This window comes from Coffea eugenioides, chromosome 6 (genome assembly GCF_003713205.1).
Source record: "Coffea eugenioides isolate CCC68of chromosome 6, Ceug_1.0, whole genome shotgun sequence".
Classification (NCBI taxonomy): Eukaryota; Viridiplantae; Streptophyta; class Magnoliopsida; order Gentianales; family Rubiaceae; genus Coffea; species Coffea eugenioides.
Window position 1 is genome coordinate 5945691 of NC_040040.1, and position 9401 is coordinate 5955091.

Here is a 9401-nt window from a genome sequence, read left to right on the forward strand (position 1 = left end):
GCGTGATATACATACATCTCTCAATATAGAGGCAGGCATGCATGTGAACTGAAAAAAGGAGACAGATCCTGGTGCATAGTGTCGGCGGCTGCTGGACATGGTGGCACTTATAGATAATTATGGACATCGACGAGGAAAAAAAAAGAGGAGACAACTCCACATGAACGATACTAAAAATTAATCTGTCCTGGTTTCTGGAATTCGTATTCCTTCCTGTGTGGTGAGTGAGTATGCATGCAATGCAATCAAATTCCCTTGAGAGATATCTAGCTATAAGAGCTTTGCTTTTACTATATTAGCCTTCTATGTGATGCTATGTATACTTGTTTCTGATTACCTGTCTGTCAACCCAAGCATTTTCTAGGTAAAGAACAAACGAAAAAGCCCCACTCCAAAGCATTTTGTAGGCAATTGCCCTATCAAATGAAAGAAAAACCATTATGGTTTCCACTTTCCACGCATCTAAAGACTTGCAATTTGCGACTACATATATGGAAACAAACAGCTTCAAATAGTTGCGAGTGTTTGATATTTTCGCCTTGAGGGCATTTCTGAATTCTGAGGTCCAGATCACCCTGGAGAACCGCAACGGATCTTCTGTCTTACACCCTGTGTCACTCTCTATCCCACTTTTTATTATATTTCTATTTCTCCTACATAAATATCATGTTTTAGTTCTTTTTTGTTTTCTTAAGATCCAATAACTATTAAATAGTAGCCTGTGTCATATATATATATATATATATATATCACTACGATAAATAGTAGCCTGTGTCATGACTAACACACCATTTCAATCCTGTAAGGGCCGGGGCAACTTCGTTCTTGTTCCCTCCACCAACAGCTCTGCTCCTACAACTCAAGCTGCTTATTCGAAGAATTTACGTCTCGTTAGATGGTAGACTTGTTTTTTAGACGGGGATGATCAGAAAGTCCCACCCGGAATCATCAAGTGATTTGTAGTTCACCGAGGGGCCATTATTAATATATTAACTTGATACTAGTAGCTAGTTTTCCACCAGCTCACTGATTAAATAAATCTAACTTAGGGAAGGGAACGCATAAATTGACTAGTATACGAGATGGAAGATTAATTTGTTGTGACTTGGGGAGTCAGGGTCTGTCCGTTCTCAACAGTCTACAGTACCCCTTCTTTCTTTCTATGACTTCTGGGCAGATGAAATAAGGGTACGAGCTAGCTAGGGTTCCGATGTAGAAGGTTAACTTACGGTACAAATTTTGTCCATAAGGGTAAATTTAAATTGTAAAAATAAGAGAATGCATATGATTCTATGATAAATCTGTCACAATTAACATGTATAACCAAAAAAAAAAAAAAAAGGCAAGCAATTTATATTATTGAATCGCAAATTGTTCAAAAAAAAAAAAAAAAAACTCTCATACACGTTAGAGTGGCGCTGACAATCATTCGCCACACCCACACATGCGGGAATCTCCCGTCTCACTTCAACACGTTAAGTTTTAATTTGGACAGGCTAGCAATATAATAATTGTCAAGCACCAAATTTCTGACTCTCCATAGACGAGCATCGCATTTCAATAAATACCCTAGGCGTAGAAATTTGTAGGGAACCCACAGACTTGTCAGAATTGCACGTGCTGCCATTTCTTTTCTCATCGGTACCGCATTACCAGATCCGGAGTAGTAAAAATTGTAATTGCCATGATGGATTTCCACTCCTCCTTTAATTCCTTCTAGGCCTTATTTCCTGTGTCTTTACTTACAGCTGAAACTTAAATGGCATGTACGGGCGAAGGGCGCATGGTAATTTGTCAGATGTAAACACCCAACAATAATGCAAGAAGCGTACAACTGCATTTCCAACTATCAATTGTATCAGTGTACTACTTGTAGTAGTAGTAGTAATTGGTTTGGGCTTTTACCATGGCTTTGCTGGGACCGGATTATGGAATGTCTGCAAGGTGAAAAAAAAAAAAGAGAGAGAGAGATTAGCAGCGCCGGCGTGTCACAAAAAATTTACTAAGAGTAGAAAAACAAGGAGGCGGATGCATGTGGCCGTTGACGGCAAATGTCCTCTTGGAAAGAAAGATAAGGAGGGGAGGCATCAATGCATGAGGCTCGAATTATGAAAGCGAGTGAATTACTGAATTTCACAGGGCCCAGAAACAGAAAGACGGTACAAAAAAGAAAAAGTAAAGAGGGGCCGCACGAGTGGGAGCTCAGAAAAGGCCCTGCAGAGTTGGGAAGGACTGTTGTACCACACTCTCCCTGCTCTTCTTCTTCTTCTTCTAAGGATTCTCGCTGTCGGCTGACTTGTTTATCTCACCTTTCCACTACCTCTCCCACTCATCATCCTCCTCCGGACTGCCCCACATCACCACCTACCCCAACCCTCATCCAAACCACCCCGCCTTTTTTCTCGCCAAAAGGGAAAAAGGAAAAAAGAAAAAAAAACCCAGCATCCATTTCTAATTTTCATATCAGGGTTATTTGCACTAAACTCCCTCCATCAGTTTGTTAGTCTCACTTTCTCCCCTGAATTCAGACAGGAGTTGTCGCTTTATAAGGCATTACGGCTGAAAACTCAACAGATTTATCTATTCAAAGAGTAATAAGGCATTACGGCTGATTCCATTAAGTGACTCATATGGCATTACTTTAAATTTCTGTTGCGAACAAAGAAACAGCAGGTCGTGGTGGTGGGATTTTGAGGTACAGCTCGCAAGCTTTCTTTAAGGAACAAGAACCCTATGAATCGGTAATGTAGTATTTGAAAACGACTCTTGAAGCTGTCTAATGTTTGGCTCATGCTTTCAGTGGCTAATAATTGTCTGGAATGACAAATGATGGACAAATGATGGACAGCTGGTGGTTGGGAAACAAGTTGGTTATGGTTCTTAGAGTGGCAACTATGTACAGCACACCGTCAAAGTTGTTGATGGAACAATTCTGGGTCTGGGTGTTTGCTTTAACTAGTTTTCCATGTACACGTTGTATGAAAAGCAAACTAAAACGAGATGTTGCAAGATTAACGTGCGGAGAATTTTGAGAGGATTTGATTCTTTAAACCTCTTCCAGAGAGTTCTATTTGGTGTCTCTGAAGCAAATTTTCTTCAGTTTAATTTGTCCGTAATACTGAAACATCATCATTTTCAATTTGATCATAAAGTTCCTTGACAGATCAAATTAATAGGCCTACTCATAATTAAGATTTTTACTACGTGTTATTTGGACTATGATTAGAGCTGCAAACAAGTCGAGTCAAATCGAATCGAATTTTGAACTAATCGAGCCGAGTTTCAACCTAGGTTTATGAAGCTCGAGTTCGGACTCGACGAACTCAAAATGTAAAGCTCGAATTCGAGCTTAAAAAATAAAAAATTATTATTATTTTATTTTTAAAAAATAAATAAAATAATTATTTTTCTTAATAAATAATAAAATATTAAAAATATATATATAATTTTACTATTAAAATAATATATATATATATATATATATATATATATATAACAAGTTTAGTATTTTTGAGTTTGAATTTGATTTGATTAGCTGGAGCTCGACTCAAGTTCGGATTTGAGCGACCCGCGAGCGGTTTCACTCATTTGTAGCCCTAACCATGACTTACATCAAATCCAAACTTATAAACACGGATAAAGCCTGGATACCATCTATATAGCAAAAGTGACTATCTAACAAGTGTAACGTGATAATCAAGAATTCCGGGTCAAAAACCATAGGAGTTGAGTCCCCATGTTACCAAATTACGACTAACTCATCATGGGTTTTTAACCAAATTATGCGCCAATGATATCATGTCAAATTCGAAAAGGAACATCTTTGTCTGTATATATTATATATCGCCTTAGAATTGTGTTTAGGAAATTCTTTTGGATAGTTGTACATGGGCAAAATAAAGATTTGGAGTTAAATCCTGACTCAAGTTTTCAATTGACACTGTACACCAATCTAAAAGCTTTTTAGAGTTTGAATAGTTTATAGAACTTTTTCGAGGACCAGATAGATATTTTTGTTAAAGCCAAGGTGCCTTGAGGATTATTTGGCTTTTGCACTAAACATTTTCCGCTGAGGAATTTATCACTTTTTTTTTTTTTTTTTGAGGAAATTATCACATTGATACTCAAAAATAGGAAAACATATGCATTACAAGAAGACATGAGTTCACGAGAAAGTTGCGAAGCTTCTGTTAAGAGCTTACACTCATAAACATTTTTTACTGTAACGTCGGTCTGCTGTTCGGATCAACAGAGTGCAGTCACACAAATAAATTTTCTTGAAGAAGGGGGGAAGAAAGTTTGATTAACCTAAGTCATCAACCTCAGAATCATTTAACCGACTGGTATGTTTGAATTGATCATACCCAAAAAGAAGTATACAGTGATGTCATTTACTTGTCAACATCCCTGAAGAATGGGCATTCGAACCAAATGAAGAATGTAGTGAAATTTACAAGTATGAATCCGGAAATATAACTAAAAAAAAAACTGTATATTGCCCTTTTGCTCCATCACCATTTCCACGAAAATGAAGTTGAGAACATGAGCTTTAGATGGCATGTCTGCAATTGTCTACTAATCCTTTCACAGCTATCTAGGTGAAACAACTGCTTGACCATACTCGAATCACCAACCAAACCATTATATCAAGAATCTTATCATATTTCAACAGGATCGATTTCAGTAGAATGTTTAGTACAATTAACAACAAAAAGTTGAAACCAACAAAAAAAAAAAAGTTAGACAGATTTGCATTTATATGGTACCAGAATCCATACACAAAAGTCGTTGAAGATACAAGTCATTGTGGTAGGATGTAAGTTGTCATTAAGATGCTAGCTGACACATAAGCACCTTGATCATATATATCTCATCTTATCGATCGTAACCTTCGTTAAGTTGTGGGAATAATTCTCTTATACGTATGTAGAGAACTAAGAGAAGAGGACAATGGTCACCTGAAATCAGTCGAATACGGAATATTACAGGCATGTAGCTTGAAAAGGTCAAAAGAGGTGGCAGTCTTACTTGAGACTAGTGTAATAGAATCAAGAAAAGTAACAGAAGACATGCAAAATCTGAAAGCCAGAGGGAAACCCAGAGATCTAGGCATTTTATACATTAAACTAGCTAATTGATGGACATCATATCATGCGGCTGTCAGCAACAATATTGAGTTACACTATTCCAGTACTAGGATCTGTTAATATATAAATACATGATCAAGATGATGCTTTTTTTTTTAGAAAGTAGTACGTGATCAGAGGTGTTGCAACCTCTTGGCAACTGGCTACATACACCAGCCTTCTTTTCTTTTTTTTTTCCTTTTTTTCCTTCCTACCTCAAGTGTCACGGCGCTCGTGCCAACAAATAAGCATCATGATGCAACGTCTGAGAATGTAGAACTTGGCCCGCTGCTCTTTTGCCAGATGACTGCATTTCTCTTTCAGAGATTTGTTGGATTCTTGCAGGTTTTGAGTGCTGCTGCCATCACTTGAATCACTTCCTGCCATCAATCTTCTTCTTCTTCTTCTTCTGCTAGCTAGCTAGCTAGCTATCAAGTTAAGTGATCTCTCTCTGGTTTAATTGCTCTACTAGAGTCTTACTACTAGCTAGTTGTAAATTTGTAATAAAGGGGTTACTATATATCAAGAATCAAGTGACCGTATTTATATTGGTCAGAGAGAGAGAGAGAGAGTTTTGGGGAAGTTGGAGAGTAGTAGTGAAGGCTACTAAGTATTATTCTGGATTTGGCACATCTAGCGCAAAGTACGAACTGATAGCATTCAAACACAGAGGACCTATAATTTTTTTTTTTTTTTTGGGGGGCGAGGGACCTGGGTGGTGGGTGTATTCACAGATTGGGTAAAAGTATGCCCACTTCGGTGATGAATTACCTCCTTATGTTTTCATACAAGTTCCTGTGATGGGGTTTTTACGTGTTTGTGTACTTTTGTCACCGGATATTTTTGGGTTCTATTAAGTGCAAGGAGTCGTGTTATTTACTACTACATAGATACAGCTTCTGCAGAGAAGACAAATTTTGGATACAGTAGTAGTAGTATTGAGGAGGACGTTGACTTTATTACCTTCTCCCACATCCGCTGGAGCCCAAGCATGCATTATCTCTGCACCCAAGGCCGAAAGATAAACTAAACTACGTGAATTGAGTCCGATTCAATAAGAATTCGTTCAAACGTATTATGCAAATTAATTAATCTCCTCAGTACCCTCACTAGTTACCATGGCTTTTGAGGTGTACTGTGGATCTAGGTTTGTAAAGTCAATAGTCAGTTCTTGACAAAATGACAAAAAAAGACAGGAACTCATTCTCAGGGGGCTTGGGGTCTCTTTAGGTCTTAGCAGCGGGGCACCCTGTGGGGTTTCTATCCCACATCGTTTGGGGGGGTTTGGGTGTTGGGTTTATAAGTCTCCTCAGTACCCTCACTAGTTACCATGGCTTTTGAGGTGTACTGTGGATCTAGGTTTGTAAAGTCAATAGTCAGTTCTTGACAAAATGACAAAAAAAAAGTATTATGCAAATTAATCAGAACAAGTTGATCAAATTTAAACAAAATTTCAAATACATTAAGATAATTAAATGAGATTAAATGCTAGAATGTTCAGTTTGATTAAACTCGTAAACCCTGTCCGCACATTATGAGCTAGAAGCTAGGAAATTAATGACGACGTGCTTGTACTATTCTACTATTTCTTTTTCTTTTCCAGCGTATAAGTTGTAGTATTGAACCTTTGCTTTTTGAGTTTTCAGTTTCAATTCCTCAAAAAAAAAAAAAAAAAAAAAAAGGTTTTCACTTTTCACGCGGGTCGACATTTGGAAAGCCCATTCTCATCTTGGACGGTTGATTTTGGGTTTGTCTCTGCGATTGAGGTGTGTACTTGCGCTGGGCATTTGTTTCGTCTGTAGTAGTGGAGATGTATGACACAAAGCCTCGTGGGCTTCTTTCTAACATTAAAATGTCGCTTGCATCTGCTGGATGCTGGTTGTCAATATAGCAACTAGTTATGCGAGCTCAACACTTAACCAAAACGTGTGAAGTTTGGGCCACGATGAGTTTGAGCCCATCCACAACACGTTATAAAGTCAGCACTGTTAGTTTATTGTTATTATTATTAAGGGTTAATCACATTTTATCCCCTTAAAGAATACTCTATTTCTCAGTTTACCCCCTAACCTTTAATTTTGCTCACTTAACCCCCTTTAGGACAAAATTGCCCTTGCATTATTTTGACTTTTTATTTATCTTGTTTTCCTTTCTTTTATTTCTTTTTCTCTTTCTTCTTTATTTAACTCTTCCTCTTTCCCACAAAAATCTTCCCCTTAATGATTGAAATTAAAAAAGAGGAATTGCAGAGATCTATCTTCTCCTTAAATAATTAAAAAAATATTCAAATCATTTTCCTAAAATACAATTTTTTTAGCCTTTCAATTCTTTTAATTTTGGGTTTTCCTCTTTCCTTTATAGTTTCTCATTTTATTCCCAAGAAAAATATCTTAAGATGAAATTGTGACCTGATTAATAATCATCAATTGAAATTTGTGACACGTGGCATCATACAAAAAATAAAAATTAGTTTTTGATGCCTTTTAAACCTTCACCCAGAAATTTGCAATTACAAATTCAAAACAAAAATTTTCGTTGAAATGCAATTTCTATTGGAAATGATGAAAGAGAGAAGAAAGAGAAAAAGAAATAAAAGAAAGGAAAACAATTTCATCTTATGATATTTTCTTGAGAATAAAATAAGAAACTAGAAAGGAAAGACGAAAATCCAAAATTAAAAGAATTGAAAGGCTAAAAAAATTGTATTTTAGGAAAGTGATTTGAATATTTTTTTAATCATTTAATGAGAAGATAGATCTCTGCAATTCCTCTTTTTTAATTTCAATCATTAAGGTGAAGATTTTTGTGGGAAAGAGGAAGTATTAAATAAAGAAGAAAGAAAAAAAGAAATAAAAGAAAGGAAAACAAGGTAAATGAAAAGTCAAAATAATGCAAGGGCAATTTTGTCCTAAAGGGGGTTAAGTGAGCAAAATTAAAGGTTATGGGGTAAACTGAGAAATGGGGTATTCTTTAAGGGGATAAAATGTGATTAACCCTATTATTAATGAACTTGTGTAAGCATTATAAATTCAAGTATAAAAATTAAAAATATTTTTACATATTCATTAATATTATGTTTAGAAAATCAGTTTATTATTAGCTTTTCACAACCATACCAATTAAAAAAACTGACATGCATAGTTTTACATAATGCAACAATCTTTATTGAATACCAAAAATTTGATAGATATTCTTTGTGATAATTAAGATTTTCACAGTGACGGTAAATCTATAACTATGACATGATGAATTAAGTTGACGGAAGGGTTAGGGCTTATATATTTTTAATTAGTTGGAGACTTAAAACTTATCAGTTAATAGTTGAAGGGTTAAAAATTGAATCTTGTAATAGTTTGAGAACCATTGGAGCATTTTGCCTGTCTCATGAGTCCGGTACCTCTATTAAGCATAACGAGTCAAGCTGACTGAAGAGTTCTAATTATATTTTTTAATTAGTTGAAAACTAAAACTTAGTAATTAATAATTAAATGGCCAAAAGTTGAATTTTATGATAGTTTCAGGGCCACCAAGGAATTAGAATTAGTACTTTATTAATTAGAATTTTTGTAACAAGTGCCTTAAACATATAAATTACACCTAATCTTCAAATGCAGCTGAACACCAAAATCTTCCGTCCACACTTTACATGCAAACAAAAAGTTTCAAAACATCAATAACTGCAAAATTTGTTCTAAAGTTACACATTGTATAAGCACAGCTTGATCAAAAAGCTTTGAATATTAATTGAAGTCAGAGGAAACAAATGAATAAAATGATGCGTAACATGCTTGTTTCAGTTAACTGTTTCAGTTAACAATTCGATGATAGTAGAAAAAGAATTAGTGATTCAATTTAAAATCAAAGAAGTCAGCTTAAACTAGATAGGATTATTAGGTATTAGCGATCGAAACCATAACACTGTGAAATATTAATCGAACTCAGCTAGAAATATTTATAACCGCAAAGTCTGCTCCAAATTTCAACACTGTGAAGAGCTTGATGCGAGAAAGCTTCGAGTATTAACGCAAGGTAGAGGAAAGAAATGAACAGATTAATCTGTAAACACTTTTTCAAATAGTAAATCAATGAGAGTAACAAATTACAAATTCAACTTGAAACAAAAAAAAAAAGAAAAAAAAGTCAGCTTAATATGGGAGAAATAATAGGTATAAAAAATGTGGTTTGAAGGCTTTTCAAAATTACTTTAGTTGGAAAGAAAAGGCAAAAGAAAAGAAAAACCTCTGCAATGAAACTATAAAAATTTTGGTGTAGACC